This window comes from Microcaecilia unicolor, chromosome 4, assembly GCF_901765095.1.
Source record: "Microcaecilia unicolor chromosome 4, aMicUni1.1, whole genome shotgun sequence".
Classification (NCBI taxonomy): Eukaryota; Metazoa; Chordata; class Amphibia; order Gymnophiona; family Siphonopidae; genus Microcaecilia; species Microcaecilia unicolor.
Genome location: NC_044034.1, coordinates 278714173 through 278740689, shown reverse-complemented (window position 1 = coordinate 278740689; position 26517 = coordinate 278714173). Strand labels below are relative to the sequence as shown.

The following is a 26517-nucleotide window of genomic DNA, read 5'->3' as shown; positions in this document are numbered from 1 at the left end:
GATGTGTTTAACTCCTCAGCGCTTTATAACGTCTAACAACAAATAACACCTAATCACAGCTGTAGTAACACAGGAGCGCTCACTTCCAAAATTATTATTATTAGTAGTAGTATTATTAACATTTGTATAGCGCTACCAGACGCACGCAGCGCTGAACACATGACATAGACAGTCCCTGTTCAATACAGCTTACAATCTAAAAATAATACAGACAGACAAGACAATTAAGGGCGAGGGAAGTACTGGGAGAGAAGGAACAAGGGGAGACAATTTTGGAAGTGACCGCTCCTGTGTTGTTACATCTGTGATTAGGTGTATTTGTTGTTAGACAATATAGAGCAGCGAGGAGTTAAATATTTCCACACTACAGGGACTCCTGTGGTTGAAACACGATTCGTGTCGAGTCCATTGCATACTTTTAATAAAACTTCTGATTTGAGCTACCTGAGTCTGCTGGCCATTTTGTTTTTCCATCATCTTTGGTGTTGCCTTCGCTGTGTTTGCCTAATAAATAAATGTCATATATGTGTGTTACTTCCTTTTCCCAACCTAAACATATCCAAATAAATGTCCCTTTTTAATGAGGATAAACATGTACACATGAACCTCACAACTATGTTTTTTGATATTCTGACAAAGGCAATTCTCAGACATATTAATTTCCCTGGATAAATAAATAAATAAAATAAAACGTTACCACATAATCATGTGATCTTGTCAGCCTAAATCAGGGCACCTCATTTTCAATTCACACTTTGTCTATGCATATTTTAATTATATACTCTGGCCATTTTACTGTGAGGCTGTTTGATCTTTTCTACAAAATTACACATGTCAAAATATTTCCAAGGAGTAAATCTTGTAGGAACAGAGCACCATAAGCAATATGTGGCATAAAAGCAAGCAGATGTTTCCAGTTCAACCACTGATGGCGGTGGTGTGGCAAATTATCAAAGACAAAACACAGCATATTCTGAATGACTCACTCCTGCTTTAAGTGAGTCTGCATAGCTTTGAATCTACAACCAACTGAACCATCCAAAATGCCTCATCGCGTATTTCTAGGCTTAAACCTGGAATTAATTTTATACCAGCCATAGGCCTTACCTGTAACTACACTTCTACACCAGGAGTACAATTTTGGGAAAGGACAATAAACTATAAAAATTTCTAAATGTTAAGTCATTTTATGAAATTTTAAAATACTATAAAATTATGCACATGGAGAAACTAATTTCAGACACAGTTGGATCTGAGAGACCGTCAGCTAGCATGACAGATTTCAAACAGGGCCTCAGAGATGTAAAACAGCAGTGATAGAGAGAAGGGTGTCTTAAACGGACATGTCTGGCAGTTGGAACAAATGAAATCATGCCCTGTTATCTTGTGTCTATTTCAGTCCTGAAGAAAATATGTCTGTAATTTAAAAAAACCTCTTCTTCATTTGCTAGCCTCAAGTAAAACATTTGATTTACATATTATTATTTTCGTTTCTCAGAAATATGCTTTCACCATCTGAACAAAGTTAAAATGGAATAGAAGTCATGGAATTCACTGTCAATTGTGATTCAAAAGGAGGAGAATTATCTAAGGTTTCAGCAGTTATTAAAGTCTTGGTTATTTCAGAAATATCTCATATATTTTTAGATTGTAATAAGTTTTGTTTTTTTTCTAGAGTCAATCTAAATAGATTGTTCTAGCATTGTAAACCATCCTGCACCTTCTGGTTGAGATAGAGGGGCATAATCGACCAGAAACGCCTATCTCCATGGGCGTTAATCTCCGAGAACGGGTCCGTGAAGGGGCGGAGTGAACCGTATTTTTTAAAAAAAATAGACGCCCATGCTTTATTCGCCAAGGTGTGAGCTGGGCGTTTTTGCTTTTCACCGATAATGGAAAATGAAATCGCCCAGCTCAAAAACGAATAAATGCAAGGCATTTGTTCGTGGGAGGGGCCAGGATTCATAGTGCACTGGTCCCCCTCACATGCCAGGACACCAACCGGGCACCCTAGGGGGCACTTTTACAAAAACAAAAAAAAAGGTAAAAGAGCTCCCAGGTGCATAGCACCCTTCCCTTGGGTGTTGAGCCCCCCAAATCCCCCTCAAAACCCACTGCCCACAAGTCTACACCAGTACTATAGCCCTAAGCGGTGAAGGGGGGCACCTACATGTGGGTACAGGGGGTTTGGGGGGGTTGGACGACTAGTAGCATTAAGCAGCACAATTGTAACAGGTAGGGGGGGGATGGGCCTGGGTCCACCTGCCTGACGTCCACTGCACCCCCTAACAACTGTTCCAGGGACCTGCATACTGCTGCTTGGGAGGAGGGTATGACATTTGAGGGTGAAAGTAAAAAGTTGTGAAACATCATTTGTTGTGGTGGGAGGGGGTTAGTGACCACTGGGGGAGTCAGGGGAGGTCATCCCCGACTCCCTCTGGGGGTCATCTGGTCATTTAGGGCACTTTTTGGGGCCTTATTCGTCAAAAAACAGGGTCCAGGAAAAGTGCCCTAAATTCTAGCTACAAACGCATCCATTATCGGCGAAGGGCGCCCATCTCTGTTCGGGTGATAACCACGCCCCAGTTCCGCCTTCACCACGCCTCCGACACTCCCCCGTCAACTTTGTCCGCATCCGCGACGGAGTGCAGTTGAAAGCGTCCAAAGTTCGGCTTTCGATTATGCTGCTTTATTTGTTTTTGTGAGAAGAACGCCCATCTCCCGATTTAGGTCGGAACTTGGGCGTTATTCTCGTTCGATTATAAGCTGGATAGTATATAAAAATGATCATATTAATATTGTTATTATTATTATTCTATGAATAATTGAATTTTAGATTTAATTACGTGTCGTTCCAAATCCAAGTTCAAAGCAAGATACAGACTGGGGAAAGTGGGCATTTCCCTGCCTAAGAAGACTTAGGGGGTATGTTTACTAAAGTGTGGTGCATTTTTGAACTTACCACACACTTAAATACAAAAAGTGAGGTGTGGAAAGTGCAAAATATGTGTGGTAAATGCTCTGCAATTGCCCTGCATTTACAGCACAGGGCAAACACTGGAGGAAAGTTATGACCCCAATTGTTGTAAAGGGGCCTATGGATCAACATCTGAAGGCACTTTCGGTGCCTAGTGAAAATTCCCAATGGCGTCCTTTTCTCCCTCTGAGGCCTCACTTTCCCTTCACAACCTGTGCCTAGTGGAGAGCTTTTGTCCGCTCCGGAGCAAGAGACCGTGACAACCTCCCATGTTCCATCAAATGGGAGAGGTTCTTCGAATATTCTGCAAGGAGCAACTGGGTCTCTGAGGGCCCTGTTTACTAAGCCGCGCTGTGGGTGCGCTAACGTTTTAGTTTGCGCTAATGCTAGAGACACCCATATATTCCTACAGGTGTCTCTAGCGTTAGCACACACTAATTTTTAGTGCACACTAAAAGGTTAGCATGCTACAGCGCAGCTTCATAAACAGGGCCATGAATGTGAAGGTACCTATTCCTTATCTTTATTCTCTGCAACCTTTTTCTGATACTCCCCTGGTTTCACAAGAAATATCTTTGAAAGATGTCTTTTTGGCTATTACCAGAATGGACAAGAATTTACAAGAAAATTTGAAACTGTATAGTAAATTTACACTAAATTTTCTGAAGGGAAATACTATTAAGTTGGGCAATTGTTTGGATTGTTTTGGAACTTGAATAAACAAAAACAAATTTTTAAAAAGCAGTGACAAAATTCAAAATGGCATGTGTTAAATACAGAAGATCCCTACATGGCAAGAGGATGGGAAAGTATTTTTCAGTATTTATATACTGCCTAGACTTAAGCACTTTACAATTGTCTTCTTCCGGTACTGTTACTGTTCCTAATGGGTTCACAAGCTAGTATTATATTGTACAGGGGGAGGAGGCAATGGAGGGCTAAGAGACTTGCCCAAGGTCACAGTGAGCTGCAGGGGAAATTGAACTTAGTTCCTTAGGATTTCAACCCACATTGGGCAGTAGCAGGAATTGAACCCTGTTCCCCAGGTCCGCAGCCTGCTGCACTAACTATTAGGCCACTCCTCCACAAACTTAAATGGCTTTCACACTTTAAAAAATAGGCAGAGTGGATACAACCCTAGCCACCTTTCTGAGCAAAGTGGCCTCGATCGGCCCTCATATACTTTTTATTATGAATATTCTTATAAACTGCTTCAGCACTATCTGGACACTGCTGAGGTGATGCATGGCAGAACTGGCAGTTAGCCAGAGAGCAGCAATGTTCAAACTACTCTATAGATAGCTACCTGGATAAATTTAACCTAGAACACTCCCCCCCCCCCCCCCCCCCCCGATATTCAAAAGCATTTAACCAAACAAAATCGGCACCTGGCTGGTTAAATGCCCCATAACCAGCTATCTGTGGATTTTCACCAGGACATGGCCAGCCATGACCCACTGAAAATTCATGGGATAGCCAGTTATATCATGCAATATAACTGGCTATCCGCCGATTTTCAGCGTAAGTTTGGCAGCCATATTTGGCCATGTGAATACCAGGCCTATCTTTGGCTGGTTCAAACTTAACCAGCCAGTGCTGAATATCGGCTTGGCCGGATAAGTTTGAACCTGTCAAAAATAAACCAGATAATCAATTCCAGTCACCGGAAATGGCCCGGCATTGAATATCTGGGCTCAGCACCAACCGCAGGAGTTAGCTCTGAATATGGGGTCTACTGTCTTAACTATATCTGGATTGTCCAGATAGCAGCAGCACTGTTCACACAGATATTCAGCGCTTAATATCTGTTAATAAATGCTGCAGCTGATGTGTAAAACAAACATCAACTAAATATTGTCCTATTATAAACTGATACTACAGTGGCTTTCGGGTTTGTATGAAATTGACAAAAAAAAAAATGATTTCCTGTCAGTTGTGAACACAGGGTGAATATACACATCCATATCATTTCTAGAACAAACGAAATATGCAAACAACGCTACATACAAAAAGAAATACACAGAAATGTAAAGACATGTAAAGAACAAATAGACACATCTGGATATTTAATATTGTCTTGGGAGAAACAGGTTGTTTTCTTGGGGGCCACTAAAGCTGGAATTAGTGTGTACTAAATGCTAAGAAGCCCATTTTATATCTATGGGCTTGTTAGCATTTAGCATGCACTAATTCTGTTAGCGCATGCTAAGCTTTAGTAAAAGGGTCCCTTAGTCATTTATGCATGGGGAGTTTCCGGAGTACTGCTGACCACCAAAGCAGGGATGTGGAGAAGCTGTGGAAAGTTTCCTTAAACTTCTAAAGATGGAACAGCTGAAAGAAGTAGAACAGCAGTGGGCGAAACTGAAAGGAGCTATTTTAAAGGCAACAAACCTTTATGTTAGAAAACTACGTAAAAGTAAGAGGAAAAGAAGGCCACTCTGGTTCTTGGGCATAGTAGCTGAAAAGGTAAGGGAAAGAAGGTTAGCATTACAAGAAGACTCAGAAAAAGCAGGACAGGCAAAAATATCTGGAAAAGCTAAGAGAAGCTGGAAAAGCAGTCAGGAATGCAAAGAGACAAATGGAAGAAAGGATAGCCGATACGGTAAAATTGGGGGACAAGACATTTTTCAGATCTATAAATGACAGGAAGAAGTGCCATAATAACATTGTGAGACTCAAGGCTGAGGGGAGGAATATGTAGAAGTTGAAAAGGATAAAGCTGAACTGATTAACAATTATTTCTGTTCTGTGTTCAGGGACGAAAGGCCGGGGGTAGGACTGCAGAAAACAAATGCTAATAAGGATGAATGGATGGATGGTAGACCGGGACCAATTTTCAGAAGACTCTCTTCGAGAGGAGCTGCCTAACTAAAAGTAGACAAAGTGATGGGGCCTGATGGGATACATCCGAGGGTACTCAGGGAACTCGGAAATGTTGTGGTGGCACTGCTGTCTGACCTCTTCAATGCTTCCTTAGAGTCTGGAGTGGTCCCGGAGGACTGGAGAAGAGCAGATGTGGTCACTCTACACAAGAGTGGAAGCAAGGAGGAGTTTGGGAATTACAGACCTGTCAGTCTAACCTCAGTGGAAACACTTCTGAAGCAGAGGATTGTGAGGTTTCTCAAATCAAATGGACTGCAGGACCCGAGGCAGCATGGCTTCACTAAAGGCAGATCGTGTCAGACAAATCTGATTGATTTCTTTGACTCAGTGACCAAACAGTTGCACGTGGGATGGGTGCTGGATGTGGTTTACTTGGATTTTAGGAAAGCCCTTAACACAGTCCCACACAGGCAACTGATAAATAAATTGAGTGCCCTCAGTATGGGACCTAAAGTGACTGACTGGGTTGAAAACTGGTTAAGTGAAAGGAGACAGAGGGTAGTGATAAATGGAGCTTGCTCTGAGGAAAGGGCTGTTATCAGTGGTATACCGCAAGGTTCAGTCCTCGGGCCGGCTTTTTTAAACATCTTCGTGAGTGATATTGCAGAAAGACTGTCTGGTAAGGTTTGTCTCTTTGCGTATGATACCAAACTTTGTAATAGGGTGGACACCCCAGAGGGTGTGGATGCTATGAAGAAAGATCTAGCGAAGCTTGAAGAATGGTCCTATAATTGGCAACTAAGATTTAATGCTAAGAAATGCAGGGTCATGCACTTGGGGTACAAGAATCTAAGGGAACGGTACATTATAGGGGGTGAAGTGCTTCTGTGTACGAAAGAAGAGAGGGACTTGGGGGTGATTGTGTCTGATGACCTTAAACTGGCCAAACAGGTAGAAAAGGTGACAGCCAAAGCCAGAAAGATGCTTCGGTGCATAAGGAGAGGGTTGACCAGCAGGAAAAGAGGTGGTCTCTGTATAAGTCTCTAGTGAGGCCCCATTTAGAGTACTGCGTGAAAATTCTGGAGACCACACCTACAGAAAGATAATAAACAGGGTGGAGTTGGTCCAGAGGGTGGCTACAAAATTAGTAAGCGGTCTCTGTTGTAAAACATATAGGGACAAAATTCCTCATTTTTAGGTATAACTTGTCTGGAATGTTTTTACGTTTGGGGAGCGTGCCAGGTGCCCTTGACCTGGATTGGCCACTGTCGGTGACAGGATGCTGGGCTAGATGGACCTTTGGTCTTTCCCAGTATGGCACTACTTATGTACTTATGTACTTATGACAAGCTTAGGAACCTCAACATGTATACGCAGGAAGAGAGGCGAGAGAGAGGGGATAAGATAGAGAAGTTTAAATACCTTAGTGGCGTCAATATACAGGAGGCGAGCCTTTTTAAAATGAAGGAAAATTGGAATGAGGGGGCATATGATAAAGTTAAGAGGAAATAGACTTAGGAGGAATCTAAGAAAATACTCTTTCACGGAAAAGGTGGTGGATACATGGAATGGCCTCTTGGTGGAGGTTGTAGAGACGAGGACGGTGTCAGAATTTAAGAAACCTCTGTTCTATAGCCATACATTTTAAATCAGAAAATGTATGCTTGCAATCAATACATTGTTTAACTGTTGGTGCTGTTACTTTGTGCATGGCAATATAGTGCTTGTGTTCTGTTAATCTAACTTTCAAAGCTCTTTTCCTTTGTCCTATATATATTACAGAGGCATCAAATCATGTAGACCACCGCTGATGAATCACATGTAGTAGAGCACTTGAGTTGAATATTTTTGTAACCCTTGGGCCAATAAAATGCTTTACCTTCTTCCATACAATCACAAAATTTGCAGTGACCACACTTCTTGTGTCCAATAAATGTAACTTTTCATGTTGAGCACACATCAGAGTTAGACAACATATCAGATAAATTCTTGTTAGAAGAGTAAGCTGTTCTACATTGGGTATCTCATCTTTTAATGGTTCATGAATAGATAGAATCCTCAAATGTTTTTTCACAATATTAGCAATTCTTGACATCAAAGCTGTATATTTTAATATACATGCTATAGATTTATTTTCTGTGACCCGTTTTTGAGGATGCAACAGAAGATCGCTATTGTTAAATAACACACATTTCTGTGCTTGTTTTACCACTTTCCTTGGATAACCCCTCTCCAAGAACATGTCTTGCAATCTCTGAGATTCCAAAACATATGTGGGCACATCATTGCATATTCTGCGATATCTTAGAAATTGGAACACTGGCAAACTCCGACACATACAGCTTGTAGCAACCAATAACATCTAAGTGAAACACCATAGATGTTATTGGTTGCTACAAGGTGCTACAAATAATTATGTGGTACTGATAAAAATTTAAAAATAGACTGATTTAGAATTTTGACAATTTATATATGATAACTTTAAATTGGTAGTGTGCTCATTTATGCACAAATGAATAAGTAAATATAGGAGGGTTTTTAGACCAATGATGGTGGTATTGATGTGAGGTTCTCCCACGTGTTTCATATTAGGAAACCAGGAGAGCTACTGAAGTCCTTTCCCTCAAAAAAGAGCAAATTATATAAATATCAAAATTAAGTATTATTAGTTAGTAATGGGATTATATACACAGATGTGTTAACAGGATTCAATATTGTGAGAGGTATAGCCTCAGAAATACAGCCATACCCAAGGGTTGCAAGTAAAACAGCTTTACATAAATTCAAAATAAGGATTCTTCAATTTTGTTCTCTCCACAGGCTTGATACTTTAACTAAACAGTCTTTGGAATCCTTGCCAGAGTTCGTTTCAACCCTGTCCCTGACAAGCTCCACAATTCAATATATGCTACGTCTCTCTTTTGCTTCAATGTCCCTGCAGCCTGTCCCTGACATGGCTTCCACAGGTTATTATGCAGTCAATTCTCTTTAATTTGAAAATTCCTGTAGCCTGTCCCTGACACAGCTGCACAGATTGAATAAATACTAACTTACTTAATTTTAAGGTCCCAAGGAAACTTGTCCTACCTCACTGAAGCTTCTGCTTCAGGGAAAGACAGGGTAGCAACATCTGCTGAAGGCCATTCCTCTTCCCTGGGCTCTCCCCAGGTACTGCAACCATGGGAACATCCTGGGAAGATCCTTTCCTTTTGCTTGGGGCATTCCTGTTCTGTTCTGCTCAGTGGCATTTAACCTCTTCCCTGCCTGAGCCCTGCCCCTCTGCCACAGCAGAGGGGCAGGGTATCTTTCCTAAGGTGGCTCACTCTCAGCATCAGTGAGGGAGTGCTCTGACGGGAACCCTGCTATACACTACCCACACACTCAAAGACATGCTAGAGGAACCTTCAGCCTTAACTCCTCCTCCCCCCCCCCCCCAAAAAAAAAAACAATTAACCATCATGGAATGAATATTACTTCTAACTGATTAAGTACTGGCTCCAAACGTGCTCTACTCCCAGGCTGCCCCTAGACTAGCCAGTTATTCCTGTTGGGTCCAAAGGAATATTGAAAAGCACTATCTGGTTAAGTGTCACTGAATATCCATATAGCTAGCTCAGCAGGATGTAAATGGGTAGCCTGGTTAAACTCTTCTGAATATTGACCCCCTTAATTTTTAAGTTCCTATATTAAGATGAATTTTCAGCTGAAAATTTATGCTCATAATTTGGCTGAAAATAGAATACAAATTTAGGGGGTCTTTTACTAAGGCACACTAGCATTTTTAGCGCACGCTAAAAATAGGCGTGCACTAAATGCTAGAGACACCAATGTATTCCTATGGGTGTCTCTAGATGGTGCACCTTAGTAAAAGACTCCCTTAGGAACATAGCAGCTCCAGGGTAGATCCAGCAATTTACATGGCCAGGAGAGGCTCCTGATTGTGTGGGCTATCTGGGGATATTCAGTGACAATTAACTAATGCCACCGAATATCCCCTCTACCTATGCCAAAAGCGGCTAGATAGTGGGCAGTCCGGGGATGGAGTTAGGGTGGACTGGAAACTTAGCTCATTAGCAGCAATTTTCAGTCCGTCAAAACAGCTGTTCTAACATTATGCAGCAAGTTAACCAGGCACCAGTCTCAATATTGACCAGTCCCTGTTTAAATATGATATAACATAACATCTGGTCTTATATCCTGCTTACACCTTGCAGTTCAAAATGGGTAAGAGTAACATCAAGAGCCAGAACAATCCTCTGGAAGGACAGTTAAAAAAGAGAGACAAACTCTTTTTGTAGTACAAATTTTTGAAGAGCATTCTTAATATTCTTCCTAAACAGTAGATAAAAATGAGATAACCAAAATGTCCTGGCAAACTCTTCCCAATGACTGGCAGCTTGAAATGCCAGTGTCATTTCAAACATTTTTAGTTTTTTTCTTCTGGGTTGGTGGTGATACCTCAGTGCTGAGAGCCATGCATGCCCTGGGATTGAATATTCAGGGTCAGTAGCGTAGCCAGAGTTTAATTTTTAGATGGGCCTGGAGGTGGACTGGGTGGGCACAGGCCTCGCATTTCCTCTCCACACGCTACCACCTGCCCGCCGCCACCGCCTTTCCTCTCCATCTGCCCGCCGCCGCCACTGCATTTCCTCTCCACCCACTACCCCCCCCCCCCACGACAGCCCCCTGCACATGGTCAGTTCTGGTCATTTTTACTGACCTGAAGCGCCGTTCTCCCTCCAGCACCGGCAATTCCCATAGCCAGCCTTCTGCCAGCGCGCGTCATCAGAACCTCTTCTCAGGTGTGTCCCGCCTACTCTACAACTTCCTGTTTTCCGCAAAGGTGGGACGCAGGAAGTTGCAGAGTAAGCGGGACGTGCCTGAGAAGAGGCCCCGAAGACATGCGCGCTGGCAGAAGGCTGGCTATGGGAATCGCCGGTGCTGGAGGGAGAACGGCGCTTCAGGGCAGTAAAAGTGAGCACACCATGCGGACGGGGAGAGCGGGCAGAAGAGGCTGGGTGGGCCTGGAGCAAAAGTGGCTGGGCCTGGGCCCGTCCAGGCCCACCCGTGGCTACGCCCCTTGAGTCCATGGCCCAAAGCAGCTCACAAGTTCCTCACCACCACAGGCTGAATATCGACCAGTCAGTATTTTTTAATATCAGACCCATAGTTTTTATGAGATAACATGGGAGAGTACAAACTTTGGAAACCCATTTTTAATCCAGAAGACTGCCAGAAAAGAAAATCAGTATAAATATCAATCAGTGCTTTTTTTTTTTTTTTTTAAAGCTCACAAAGAAGTTAAAGAGAACGAGAGTATCTGATAAAAACACGAAGCAAAGCTTGGTACTATCTCAGTAATTGGTTTCATTTCTTTCTTCCTGGCACTCAGAGTTTCCAACTGGTTTCCATTTACAGGAAATGTTTTCTTTTCTTTTTTTTTCAATCATTAGGTTATATTGTATCATATATCATTGATTGCTTTTATGTAAGACTAAGTATTGTTAAGCAGATTTAAGTTTACTCAAGGACACCTGAATGATTTAATTGAACAGATCTTCTAACAGGCTGGTTTCTTGCAGTAGCCAAAGTGAACTGGGATGCTGATTTATCATGTGACAATTTGACCTTTGTCGGCACAATGAGAGGAAACCCGTTCACTGGCCTAACACTGTGCAGCTCTTTTGATTCCTTCCTTTACATGCTCCTCTAATGCTATGTACTTGTACAAAGTTTTCATGAGAATGACATTTTCTTAATTTAGCATTTCTTTATATTCCACCTGACACATCCAAAGCAGACACCAATTTTTAAAAAACATCATTCAAACACACATGTGCAACAGGCAAATAAAATGCAAAAACATACCAGTCCTGTGGCATAGAAACTTAAATAGAGTGAAATATAGCAGTTAAGAGAAGAAGGCAAAGCAGTTTGAAATGTGGAATTCCTTACTCTTCCAAACCCTCAAACTAGCTCTACCCCCAAAACTAACCCTTCCCTCCACACACTTGCCACACAACTGCCTTATGACTCCACAAATTGCTTAATGCCAAAAAAACCTCTCCCAATTACTGCCACAACACCCCACAAACTGCCCCATCCCCCAAAACTACCCCCCCACAACGTCCCCACTACTCTGCATACTTCCCAATCCAGGAAAACTAACCCTGGAACTGACATACCATCCTGTATACTGCCCCCGTCCCCCACACCCAAAAAATATCTCCTGCAACTGCCATACCACCATCACCAAACTGCCCCATCCTCTAAAACTACTACCAGCATTGATGGGAATGAGCATTCCTCTAGAGTGAGATATAGTTCACACTAGAAGCAATGCTGCCTGCTCTATTTTGCCAAGCACCAGATTTTGTGCTTCAAGCCATACATTTTCTTCACCGGCAAAGTGATGGTGAAGACTGCACCAGTCAGGGTCCTTACAGAGTTTTGGGAAAGTAGCCCTCTACTTGGTCTTTTTGCTTGACCATATTGCACTAACCCAGAGCTGAGCATATGCTCACCTGTCCTGCAACCATCTGGGTTCCTCATGACTTTTAAGTATGATTGCATCACTAGGTTTCAGTAGCAATTGTTCTTTGCTGATTCCTGTTGTAATCACACTTTGACTCCTGCGGTACGGGTGGAGATGGAGGAGATTAATTGTAGGGAAAGGTGGTGATGGAATGGATATTAGTGGGTACAAGAGGCTGGTCAGGGATAGGTGAAATTTCTGTCCCTGTGCAACTCTCTAATGCCTCTTCATCCCTACCCTAAACTTCAATCAACAGAGGATTGGTTTCGGCCCTTCTAAATCCTGCTCCTATTCTCACCAATGTCTTTCCTCTTTCTTTGGCACTGATCTAAATTGCATGTGAGGGAGAAGAGAAACACTGGTAACAAGAGGAACAGAGCTGGGGTTAAAAGGAAAAACGATTGCCCTAATCTCCTGCTAGGAATATGAATGTACAAATTTGAAAAAAATTAGACTCAGGATTGCATAAAGCACTGAATACTTTTACACCAACCCTCTTCAGACACCATACCTGGGTTCTACAGCTGTCTACATGCTCTCCTGTGAATCCTAGAGATGAGGCTGACTTTTGCCAACAGAAAATTTAACAAAAGAATGTCGTACTTTGATCCCACTGACATCCTTCTGTCTCGAAGGCTATTCCTAGAGTCAGCACAGTTGCCGATAGTGCTTTTTGATTAAATGTATGCTTTGGGGGAAGGGAAAGGAATTTACTTAGGTCACTTCAGGGCAGTGAAATTACATATACCAGATAAATTGGTCAAATGGAAAACAGTGCTGTAATGGAATTACCAAATTCTTAATAAAACCCTATGATTCTTAAAAATTGCCATAGAGCATGAAATTTGCAACTGCATGGTCATAATACTGCAAAGTTTCTCTGGTTACAATTTTACAAGGCTGATTTTTCTTTTCTAAAGCAGAAGTTGCATTCTGTTGGCTCTAATTACTTTCTGTGTTTATCCAATGGTCATTTTCCTTTTAAATTAGAACGAACTAACCGTGGAAGGAGACATGGAAAATAATGAATGCCTTGAGTGCTCATTTCAAGGTATAATACACAGCCTTTTTCAACGTAGCTGGCATTTGACACCAAATTAAATCCAAAAGTAAAATATTTGCTTGTAAAAAGGAATCTCTTGGCATTAATGCTCATCATTGTTAGCAAAACTACTGAGAGTCTGAAGCTCAAAGCAAACCCGGCTTGCAACGTTTCATTCAGACTGGTTTTTGCCAGTCTAAATGAAACTTCTTTTGCTGCTAATGCACAGAGGCTGTCGGACACTGCTTTACCATGCAGGGACACAGTGACCGAAAGTCTTATGCTAATGAGCTTGCTTGTATTAAAATGAGCTCATTAGCAATTCTATGCAATGCTCAGAACAAAGGTGCACAGAAAACTCCCTGCCTTAACAACTGAAACCTACTAACAGTTTGTGAGATGTCAGAAGGTTTTAGTTGTTAGGGTAGGGTGACTTTTTACAGCCACGCTTGCCTCCTAACTTCTCCTTAGGCGGCGGCAGCAGCAGCCTTTTCTCTCCCCCGCACACTTACCCCGTCGCTTCCTACTTACAGCCACCACCAAAAGTTTTCTTGCTTTACCCCCCCCCCCCCTCCCTTCACTGGACATACGCACAAGAGCTTCATCTACCACACAACTCTTGTGGGCAAGTGCCAGGAAGTTCTAAGTCCTTTACCACCCAATGCTCTGCGCTAACAGCGGGCATAAAATTTGCCTGCTGTTAGTTTTGAACATTGGTTGCTAAAAGAAAATTGGTGCACTCCACTCGAATTTTTCCAGCGCTGTAAAGAACAGCGCCAGAGTTCTGTGCATCTCCCCCCTCAGTATTTAAAATCTTAGCTACCTGGGGGTTAAACAGGGACCTGTTCCCTAGGTCAATCCCAAGTCTCGCACTTGGAAAACAGCTGAATATAATCGAATATATTATCAATTTTATTTGTAAACTTTCACTCTTGGAGAAGAGAGCAAGTGATTTCCTACGATTATCTCCATACTGGAGTTATGCTTTTCTTTGTTAGATGCCTAAAGAAGAGTTAGTATTTTGATGTCCAGGACAAAGGTACATGTTCTTAGCACCTGATCCAAGCTTCAGCTTCATAGGGGAGAGAAAAGGAGAGGGCCCACCTGGGAACCTACAGGAGAGGAGAAACAGGAGGAAAAGGCAAAGGAGAACTCTGAGTCCCAAGACTTTGAAAAACTTGTCTTGTATATTGCTGTTCCTCGAAGTAAGCACTGTGTGATATTTTATTTTGAGAATGTTTTATTTGAAATTGTTATTTTTGTAATTTTGCTCTTTTTGCTTCTCCTGTTTTTGCTCAGTTTAGACTTTGATCAAAGTCTTTCTATGGACCTTTAATTTTCTTTTAGGTAATTCTGGGGTCCTTTTACTAAGCTGTGAAAAAAAGGGCCCTGCAGTAGCGGCAGGGGCCATTTTCCCAGTGCACCAGGGCCCTTTTTACCACAGCCCCCCCCCCCCCCCAAAAAAAAATGGCCATGCGGTAAGATAACTCTTACCGCATGGCCATGCAGTGGGGAGCACTTTCCGCCACCCATTGAAGTGGTGGTGAGGGCTCCTGAGGTACAGTAACCCAGCGGTAACTGGGTAGCACACAGTGATGCCCGATTACTGCCGGGTTAACACTGCGCTGGACAAAAACAAATTTACAGGGAGTACCAGAAATGGCACACGCTCAACCCAGAACTACCAGCTAGCGGCCATGTTGACGAGGCAGTAGTTCAGTTTTAGCATGCGGTAAGCCCGCATTGGGCTTACCGCTGCTTTGTAAAAGGGCCCCTCTGTTTGCTGTCCATCTTTCCCTCATTTTAAAGTGACAATCACCCTTATACATTTTCTTTTGTGCAACACTTCCAGAGCTACCCTCACTCCCTTTAGCGAAAGGTCAGCTACAATTTATACCTTGAATACTAAGCAGCATTAGTCACATCACTACTACCTAGAAACTGGCATGCGAACCAACATTCCAGTTCAGTCATGTGTTAAGCTCTTATCGAGTCAAAGTGGTTCTGTTTCATTTCAGCTCTGTTCTCATGTTTAGACAACTCGAGGTGATGCTTGAAAGTACACACACAGGAAGTTGGTTGGCCCACATCATCTTGACCTAAAATCAACTTGTTTGATTCAATGCACTGTATAATACTGTACTTCATTTTTGTTTTTGAATAGAATCAAAAACGGAATCAGATAAAAGATAAGCTATTAGATACGGAGATAGAGACAATCAAATTTGGCTCTAGTAGTACAATGACATTCCAATGGCATTACAAGGCTCTGCTCATAATCTTAAAATGATGGCAGAAACACATCGAACTTACTCAGCGGCCAATGCACAAAAGTCCCCGTAAAGCACCACATGCTATTTCCACCTTGATAAAAATGGCTGAGGTGGAAATAGCGGGCGATGCTGAAAAAAAATGGATGCAAATGAGCTGCTTGCAAAAAGAGCAGGCAGCTCGGAAGGGGGGAAGGCAATCGCTAAGCTGAGCATGCACAGAACACTCATCACTAAGTGTGTCTGCTCTGCACATGCACAGAGCAGCGTGTGCTACCCACGGCTTTCATACACCTATACATGCTGCGTGTATGAAAGCCATGTGTAGCTTTTTTTTTCCTTTTCCATTTCTTTCCCAGTCCCCATTCTGCCCCAAGGGTCCAGCTGTATTCCTCCAACTCCAGCATCACCTCCAGCTCCGGCATATGTGTCAGTGAGGCTGCAGGCAGAAGCCGCTAATCCTGGGAACAGCACTGGAAAACAGGCTCTCCCCACTGCAAACCTTAAGTATCTGAGCTCCCCACACTCCTGGAGCATAGGGGTCCTGGGACAGTGATGAGCAGCCCATTCGTGTTACATGACAGTGCTAGCCAGAATGATGCCTATGAGAGCCCCCTAGGAGAGGGGAAGTTGAAGAATGAGATAAAGGGGAAGCAGACCGTTTGTTGAAGAGACTGAACAGGCTGGTAGCACAGGAGCAATAGCAGAAAGACTAGTGATGAAAAGCTGCTTACAGCTGCTCCAGACCTCCTGGTAAATGTTGCTCGCTAAAGATAGGCAGCCCTTGCTGTGCCTCACTCATAAACGGCTGTGAATGGGCTGTGTCGGCATTAGCACGCAGCTTAATAAACAGGGGATAGATTTCCTAATATACAACCTCATCATTGCACTTAAATCTTGCTTTAAAAAAACCCATAACCAACAAGGATGCTCTCTCTATCACTTCAACTGTAGAGGTTTCTAAAAAGGCAGATTATTTAAGTCCAAATCTGTATTTTTCTTTTCCCCTTCAATATTCTTAGTTAAAAGTTCTTTTTCCTCAAATCCGGCTTCTTTGCTTGCAGCAGTTTCACCAGGCAATTTACTTGAAGAATTGGGGAAATGATAGACCCCATTAACCAGAGGAATATATTCAGAGGAATAATGCAAAATGTCAATCAAATACTTCTTAAAAGCATCACCTGGAGTCATACCTGCAAACTTAGGGAAATTCAGCAAACACACATTTAAGCGACGATTATAATTCTCAAAATGTTCCATCTTTTTGTGGATCAGAATATTATCCTTCACCAAAGAAGCTGTTAGAACTTGCACAAATTTAATATCCTTTGTAACCTGTTGAATGTGCATTGAAAAATCTGACTTGACAGTCTCCACATTTAGATAAAACATCGATCATACTCACAAGCATAGACAAGTCAGCTGAAGACTTGGTTAAAGAGACATCCATTCACTGTAGCATCTGCCACACAGGTTCCAAGGTTACCCCACCGGGGCTGACAGATGTAAAGTCACCTCGACCAGGGGGAATCCCAGCAGTGATGGAACCTTGAAGGCAGACCACCTCTTGTGACTTCCTGGCAGCTCAGCATCCAGGTCAGTCGCGGTCAAGCCCTTTGACTTCATCAGACAGAAATGTGGGTTACAGAACAGAGGAGACAAAGAGGTTTCCAGGCTCAAGTTCTCAGTCTCTCCCATGCCAATGGGAACAGCAAGCTCTCCAACTTCATCATTCGCAGGGGACTCAGTTGTGTATCGAACGATGAACTGCCGCACTGGGGTGGATGTATAGGTCACAGAGGCAGTGACCTTTAACACTCCTTTTTGCTTCACATATAGGTAAGTGGAAAAGAAGGCAAAACAAATGCTAAGCTTTAGCCCTCTCAAAGAACACCACCAGCAAACATGCTGCCATCTTGGCTCCACCCCCATATGGCAGATAAATGGCTTTTAATATTGGGTCTTAAGTTTGTTCTGAGGCAATAGGGGTGAAGTGACTTGTCAAAGGAGCATCAGTGGCTTACTTAGCTCTCTGCTCACTGTTCTAACCACTGGGCTACAGCCCTACCCAAATCATATATGGTTCTTTACAATGCCATCTTTGGAGCCAAGGGTCACCAAAATGGACAAAACCTTTCCCATGAAATGAGCAAGAGGAGTCACCCAATTTATGATAGTTACAGTGCTGGAGATCTGAGTGAGAGACACAGTTAATTACAACTTATAACAGATATTCAGGAGGAGAAGCAAAAAGTACCTGTATATAATATATAAACCGCTTTGATTGTAACCACAGAAAGGCGGTATATCAAACTACATGGGGCCACAGAAATAAGAATGGTCTAGTGTCCTAGAACTGTGGTAGTCTGTGGAAACCACAGGCGCAAGAAGACCTGCCTGTGGTTCATGCTAGTTAGATGAGTTACATCAGGAACAACTTCACTAAGAACTATCTTGCCTGGGAGCTGTACTGACGATGCGCTGATTAGTATAATTGCATCCGGCAGCACTTCTCTCTCTACGATACTGTTCACCATTGAATAGATGACAGGAACCTGTCTATAAAAGGAAGGAGATTGCAGTAAACTAAATAGATTTTCTGTATCTATGCATTAAACTGAAATCACGTCTCCACTGAATGAAATACCACACTATAATCAAGGTTCACACTCAATAACTAGTTGTACCAATCTAATCATGCACATTATAAACAATTGTTTTACATGTTATAAATACCTTTATTAATTCACATAAATATTATAACAACACCTATTTTTATCACATTGTTTTAAAATCCAATCAACTCCTTCCAAACATACACACACATCCTAATTTCTCATACATACCCATAAACCACATATAAATAACAATACATAAACCAGGATTATTGTTACAGTGGATTCTCAGTACTGAACAGCCAACATGCTGCTATAATGTTCTGATGTCACCAATAGAGATCAATAATGTTATGTTTTTTCACACCTCCATTGTCTTTTCAAAGCCAAAGTGAACCGTTATAAAACGGCATTAAATATAAGTGTCTCTGTCGATCATCTCATCAAAACCTCAACTCCTCGTATCAAATATTGTCCACTTTCCAGATATAATCCTGTTATTAACTTCCCCAAACGAAGGGTATCTTGTGCTGAGCAGTCAAGTGATCACAAAAGGACCCGACATGATCATGTTTCGCTCTTGTCAAGGGCAGGACACAGGGAGAGAAGGCCCGAAGGGAAGCGATGTGCCGCTGCGCTTTCACACGGAGGTGAGTGCTGCCGATTGGAATGCAGGGGCCCGGTGGCAGACGGAGGGGGGCTGTCGATGGGGCTGGGGGTGGACGGGTGGAGACTGATGACTACGGTGCCAGCAGCCTGAGTAGCGATTGGGTGGGTGGCAGTGGTGGCCTCAGGGGGGGAGGCGGATGTGGCCTCAGGGGGGCAGCAACGGCAGCAGGGCCTGACTCAGTCTCTCGGCGTCCCTGGTTGTTCCCCCACTTCTTGGTTCCTGAACAAGCTGCTCCATAAAGCAGTTCTTGATTTCACCTAGGGATTTTACCTCCCTAGCAGGCCCTGATGCTACATTTACCCAGTCAATATCAGAGAAATTGAAATCACCCATTATTATTGTGTTCCCCAGTTTGTTAGCCTCCCTAATCTCAGATAACTTTTCTGCATCTGTCTGTTCATCCTGGCCAGGTGGATGGTAGTACACTCCTGTCACTATCCTTTTTCCCTTTACACGTGGAATTTCTGTCCATAGGGATTCCAAGATGTTTTTTGTCCTGCAGAATTTTTAGTCTCCTCGATTCAAGGCCCTTCTTAAATTATAATGTTACTCTCTATCTTTTCATTTAGCTCAATATATTCTAACTTTCCCATCTTATTTCATAGACTTCTTGGCATTTGCAGACAGACATTTCAAACAATGTTTGATGTTCCTATTTACAACTTGCTCAGGAGTTGACAGTGATAATTTGCAGTCTTGAAAATCTGACTGCTCTTTATTTAAAGATATTTAAAGACACCTAGTATATAGCAAGGGAGCATTCTTTTCAACATATTCCAGTATTCATTTCAATTCAAGATCAGTAAGAATCAAATATCATTCTATTACAGATCTTAGGGCCCCTTTTACCAAGCTGCGGCAAAAGGGGGCCAGCGCTGGCATCGGTGCATGTTTTACACACACGCTGAGGCACCCTTTTATGCAGCTGGTAAAACGGAAGTCTCGACTTCCCGCAGGAAATGGCCATGTGGCAAGTAAAGCACCTGCTGCGCAGCCATTTTGGGGAGGGGGAGCCCTTAGCACCACCCATTGGTAACTATAACTACATGATGCAACGTTTCACATTAGGAGTCACTGCCCAGGAAAAGGATAAAGGTATCATCATTGCTAATACATTGAAACCCTCTACTCAGTGAGCAGCGGTGGCTAAGAAAGCAAATAGAATGTTAGAAATCATTAGGAAACGAATGGAAAACAAAAATGAGAATGCTATAATACATTTGTATTGGTCTGTGGTGCAAATGCAGCTCGAATACTATGTACAGTTCTGGTCACCACATCTCAAAAAAGATAGTGGAATTAGAGAAGGTACAGAGAAGGGTGGCAAAAATGATAAAGAACATAAGAGTACCCATACTGGGTCAGACCAATGGTCCATCCAGCCCAATATCCTGTTTTCCAAACAGTGGCCAAGCCAGGTCACAAGTACCTGGCAGAACCCAAATCATGGCAACACTCCATACTACAAATCCCAGGGCAAACAGTTGCTTCCCATGTCTGTGGTGTGGGCTCTTCAGCTTGCAGATGAGACAGATGGGGACATTTGATAGAAGTCTATAAAATACTGAGTAGAGTGGAACGGGTAGACATGAATTGCTTGTTTACTCTTTCCAAAAATACTAGGACTAGGGGGCACGTAATGAAGCTACTAAGTAGTACATTTAAAACAAATGGGAGAAAATATTTCTTCATTCAACGTGTAATTAAATTCTGGAATTCAATGCCAGAGAATGTGGTAAAAGCAGTTAGCTTAGCAGGATTAAAAAAAAGATTTATGGAATTTCCTAAAGGAAAAGTTCATATGCCATTATTAAGATGGGCTTAGGAAAATCCACTGTTTACTTCCAGGACAAGCAGCATAAAATCTGTTTTACTGTTCTGGCATCTTGCCAGGTACTTGTGACCTGGATTGGCCACTGTTGGAAACAGGATACTGAGCTTGATGGACCTTTGGTCTGACCAAGTATGGCAACGCTTATGTTCTTAACTAAGGATATTGTAGAGTTTACTGGTGAATGGACTCTAGCTGACGATTTATTTTATTTATTAATTAGGATTTATTTACCGCCTTTTTGAAGGAGTTCACTCAAGGCGGTGTACAGTAAGATGAGGCCTGCTTGACCCAGTTAGATGAATCAGCAATCTTTTGAATAAAAATTATTTTTTTTCATTCTTCTTTCAATTTTCAGGAATTGTTTGGAGAACTGACTTTATTGATTTTTATACATACACATCTGTATGAGGTAAAAGAGAAGTCAGCCAATGTCTTCCATAAATACCACAGACTCTAGGCTCAGCAAATGCCAAAAAAATTATTATTTTATTACAAATGTTAAAAATAAAGCTAAATATCTGTTTCAGAGACCAAAAGGCATGGAGAAGACTGTTTCTGATGATTCACATATGTGTTATCTCTCAAAAGAAGAACACCAGCAGAATCATGTTTATGTTTATTTACACTTGATGAATCACCTTTTACAAAATAGTTTAAAAATATGGGAAAAGAAAAAGAAACACCAAAAAATATATAGAAAACAATCACACCAAAGAAGGTAAAATAGCTACGTAAGTACTACATTCTCTTCAAGTACAACTGGGTCACTAACACAGAGACACACTAAATGATAGCGAAGAAATAAGTCTTCAGAGCTATCTTAAAGTTCTTTAACAAAGGCTCAACTCATATACAAAGGAAGATTATTCCACAAAAAAGGGGCCAGGAAATAAAAAGCACTTTTTCTTATAATTTCATAGTACGCCTGCCTAGGATTAGACAAAACAAGTCTATGGTCATGAAGCGAGTGCAGACAACATGCATGAGTGTAAGAAATACTTTTAAAACAAATAGGAGGAACTATTTTTCATTTAACAAATAGTTAATCTCTGGAACTCTTTGCTAAAGGATGTGGTAACAGCAGTTAGTGTATCTGGGTTTAAAAAGGGGTTGGACAAATTCCTGGAGGAAAAGTCCATAGTCTGCTATCGAGACAGACATGGGAAGCAACTGTTTGCCTTGGGATTTGTAGTATGGAGTGTTGCCAAGATTTCGGTTCTGCCAGGTACTTGTGACCTGGCTTGGCCACTGTTTGGAAAACAGGATACTGGGCTGGATGGACCATTGGTCTGACCCAGTATGGCTACTCGTATGTTCTTTGTAAATAGTCAGTGATGCCAAGTAGTCAGGTATAATGTGCAATGTTATCACAAGATCATTTATCTATTCACTGGACTTCTGCAATTGACATCCTATCTTTTTTTTAAATCTGAAACAAAAGATTAACTTTATGGTTGTTGGTATGCCTGTTTTGCATTGCAAGAGTGTGAACTGGTTTTTTTTTTATTTTCTTTCACCACTGTATTGTTGTAGTGGTAATGATTCCTTGCTTTCACTCCTACACCCTCTCCATTTCTTGACTCTTGTGTTAAAACTCACTTTTGAACTTCATTGCCTTTAATTCTCACCAATGACATATATCCAGTTGTCACATATAAGCTCTTGGATAAACGAGTCTGTCAAGATTACTCCTTTTATATCATCTTCAACATGTGTTTCTCCTATGACAATGTAGGCTTTCACCCATTAAGTCCCTATAGCAAGCAATCATTAAAACAAATGAAACCCACATGCACTCCCTGCTCTTTAGCTAATATTTACCTATACAGATATCACACCTGGAGGGGCATTTTTGATATGACATCTAAATCTGATTTTGGATGTTTTGCAGAAAACATCCAAAAATCCAGTAGTGATCATGGCCATTTTCAAACCAGAAAAACGTCCCATTTTTTTGTTTCAAAAATGGCCATTTGCTAGATGTTATTGTGCTTAGTGTGTCTATCTTTTTGGACCACTTTTCAAAAAAAACATCCAAGGGAAAAATGCACAAAAGCAAATTGTTAGGATGTATGGGGGGGGGGAGGATTCTTAGTAGAGTGGCGACACATCACAGCAGAACAGTGGGGTACCCTGGGGGGGGGGGGGCGCTGCAGTGAACTTCACATAAAAAGTCCCAGGTACACATCTCATTGTTACCCCCTTATATTGTATGGTGAACCCTCCAAAACCCACCAAAAACCTACTGTTGGGAGGCGGGGATAGTGCTGGGCAGATTTATATGGTCTGTGCCAGGGCTGGTGGTTGGGAGGCAGGGATAATGCTGGGCAGACTTATACGGTCTGTGCCAGAGCCGGTGGTGGGAGGCGGGGCTGGTGGTTGGGAGGTGGGGATAGTGCTGGGCAGACTTATACGGTCTGTGCCAGAGCCGGTGGTGGGAGGCGGGGCTGGTGGTTGGGCGGTGGGGATAGTGCTGGGCAGACTTATACGGTCTGTGCCCTGAAGAGGACAGGTACAAATCAAGGTAGGGTGTACACAAAAAGTAGCACATATGAGTTTATCTTGTTGGGCAGACTGGATGGACCGTACAGGTCTTTTTCTGCTGGCATCTACTATGTTACTATGTAAATGATTCCTGCCCTTTCTGATGAAGTCAGATCAAAAACATTCCAGGAACTCTGTAAACTCATTTGTGTAAAAAGTACGTTTTAGTAGATTCAAACCAGTGCCATGGAATAGTTTTGCTTATATAACCAACCCAACCAATCAGTGAAGGCTTGCTTTTGATCCACATATCAAATATATTGTACCATAAACAGCAGAGTAAAAAGAAACCCTACTTTTCATGTCACACAGACAAAGCTCTATTACTAATTATATTACACAGATTCCATTTTGCAGATATACATTATATACACATATACATATAAGTACACAAGTAACAAGGTTTCATGCAAAATGAATGCAACCTACTTTCTGAAGGAAATATTCAGGTATTTCCATGACTACAGGTAGATGAAAAATAAACTACAGCCAGGACACTAAATGCAAAAGTTATGGGGGAGGGGAAAAGCTAGAGAAACAAAGGCAAGGCTATCCTCATAAACGGTTAAAATATCAACATACAAAAGACGCATACAAATAAAAATAAATATTATGCTAACCATAAAAATTAAGCTGTAATCTAGGTCCAGTGAAAAAGAGCTATTTAACTGCCAATGGATTCATCAAATAAAGTCCACATCGGTTTCTGAATAGGTCTTTATGCACGTCTACTCATTGTTGTAGAAATTATCCGAAGGGAATGCCACTTTTATAGGAATTTCTCCACTCAGCACTGTCTTGCGATGCATTAGAAAGTCTACTGCACTTCTTCAAGCGACTGCCTATATACAACACCTTTATAAATGCTGACCCTTTAGAAATGCAGATTGCACTAAATGACCCCTACCTCTAATCCAGCTATATTCCTGACCTTTATCTGTACTGATAATTGGCTACTACACTTATGCATTGGGAAGAAGAGTCGGTTTTCTGACACATGAAGTCGTGAACCCACGTTTAAAAATGCACGCAAAACGTGGAGTTACAAGGCTGTTGTGATCTTTTCTGTGACACGTTACTGTTACTTCTTGTACTTGTTCCACGAATGTAGAACAGCAGAGAAATCATTTGATTTTAGAATCGCTGCAGACTCCTGTGCAGACACTCCGAAGTAAGAAAGCTGCACTGTATCACTTTAAAGAATTGTATTGTAGAATTATAGTAATGCTACATGTAAAAATGTTGACATTACAGTCCGGGCTAAGGTGTTTTTAAATCCCTAATTTTACCGGTATGACTAAACTCCCCAAGTTCCTGTATTTTAAAACAGGCTCGCACGGGATTCTCTAGCCTAATCGGTCGGGCTCCATCCTCACGGGGTTAAGTTTACTGATAAGAGAGTCTGATAGTCTTTGTGGCAAAAGAAAGACATATCACAAACAAACATCCTGGGATATCTGATAAGACGAAAGCGATTGTCAAAGATTCACAGATTCAGGAATGCCAAAACCATACATACAAAACAGGCAGAAGTCTGAGAGCAATTAAATTAACATAAACGTCTAGCTGTCAGTAAGCCTAGTTACAATTACCAGAACAGGACTGTCTTCTGAACGTTGCTGGTTCTCCCCTGACACCTTCGAGCAGCAGATATCCTGTCCCTTACCTGCGTCTCCATTTTCCCCGATTCCGTTGTGTGAGTTCTGATGAGGCGCAAAAACTTAGATTGTGTAGCTGTCCCAAGCAGACCGCTCTCTCTCTCTCTCTTTGGCTTGTGCACTTTCTCGGAGGAATCAGCTGAAATGCAGCTGGACTCAAGAAGCTGAGCTCTGTCCAGCCTACTGAACACTCCCACGCTCCAGGGTGTGTGTGTGTGTGTGTGTTTGTGCACCTCTCTGGCACAGAGCTACCCGAGGGGACTTCAGACCAACAGGTTTCCTTACAAAGGTAAACATAAAGTGTAGTTCCTCAAAGAGCAGGTCTCTGGAACTAACTAGGAAAGTTAATTCCACAAAACCCAAAGTATGAGTCAGCCACCTTAGCTAAGTATTCAACTGGTATGCTCTATCGATGGAAAAACTTACTTTTGTTAATTAAGATTTATTCTCTTACAGAACATGTGAAATAAAATGTTTACAATTTTTTTTTGTTACATTTTCACAGCAATTTAGTGTCTTAAGGGGCTCATTTTCGAAAGAGAAAAACGTCCGAAAACCGTCACAAAAAAAAAAAAAAAACAGCATTTGAACTTAGTTCTTCTCAAAACATCCAAATCAGTATTTTCTAAATCTATTTTGCAAATGTTTATCTATGCAATTTGTCTGCAGGCATCCAGATTACAAGACGGTGTGTTGGGGTGTTTTGGGGGCAGAATTAGGGCAGACTTAGGGCGTTCCTAACGATTTCTGGCCATAATGGAACAAAACAAAAATGTCTATGGTTAAAAATTTGATCTAGACCTGTTTTAAGAATCAATAAGGAACAAAAAGGTGCCCTAAATGACCACTGGATGACCCCCTACTCTCCAAAGGTCACTGACCCCCTCCCACCTCCCAAATAGTACTCACCTGCCTCTATGACAGCTTCTATTACAGCAGCAAGCAGGTCCCTGGACTAGTGTAGTGGTCGATGCAGTGCACTGTAGAGAGGGGGTCTCAGGCCCATACCTCCCTCTACATGTCACACTTGTGGTGGAAAGTGTGAGCCCTCCAAAACTCACCAAAACCCTACTGTACTGACATATAGGTTGATGCCTGCAGCCAAGTGGAGGAGTGGCCTAGTGGTTAGGGTGGTGGACTTTGGTCCTGAGGAACTGAGTTCAATTCCCACTCCAGGCACAGGCAGCTCCTTGTGACTCTGGGCAAGTCACTTAACCCTCTATTGCCCCATGTAAGCCACATTGAGCCTGCCATGAGTGGGAAAGCACGGGGTACAAATGTAACAAAATAAATAAAAAATAAGGGCAATTGTAGTGCCTATAGGTGGCAGTAGGTTTTGGAGGGCTCAACGGACATGATAAGGGGGTAATGGTGAGATGTGTACCTGGGAGTTTTTATATGAAATCCACAGCAATGCCACCTAGGGTGCCCCATTGCTCACCTTGGATGTTTGTGTCACCAGTCTACTAAGATTGCTGGCTCCTCCTACATCCCAATGGCTTGATTTTGCGCACTTTGACTTTGTTTTTTGAAAATGGGACAAAAAGGT

General features: G+C 42.1%; 1 protein-coding gene across 1 annotated transcript in view; it reads right to left on the bottom strand.

The window, feature by feature from the left end:
- Positions 1–25076, bottom strand: part of MID1 (midline 1) — a 496103-nt gene extending 471027 nt beyond the window's left edge. The window contains exon 1 of the mRNA XM_030201611.1: positions 24977–25076. The gene's annotated coding sequence lies outside the window, so the exon portion shown is untranslated. The remainder of the gene's footprint in view (positions 1–24976) is intronic.
- Between the last annotated feature and the right edge of the window lie 1441 nt (positions 25077–26517).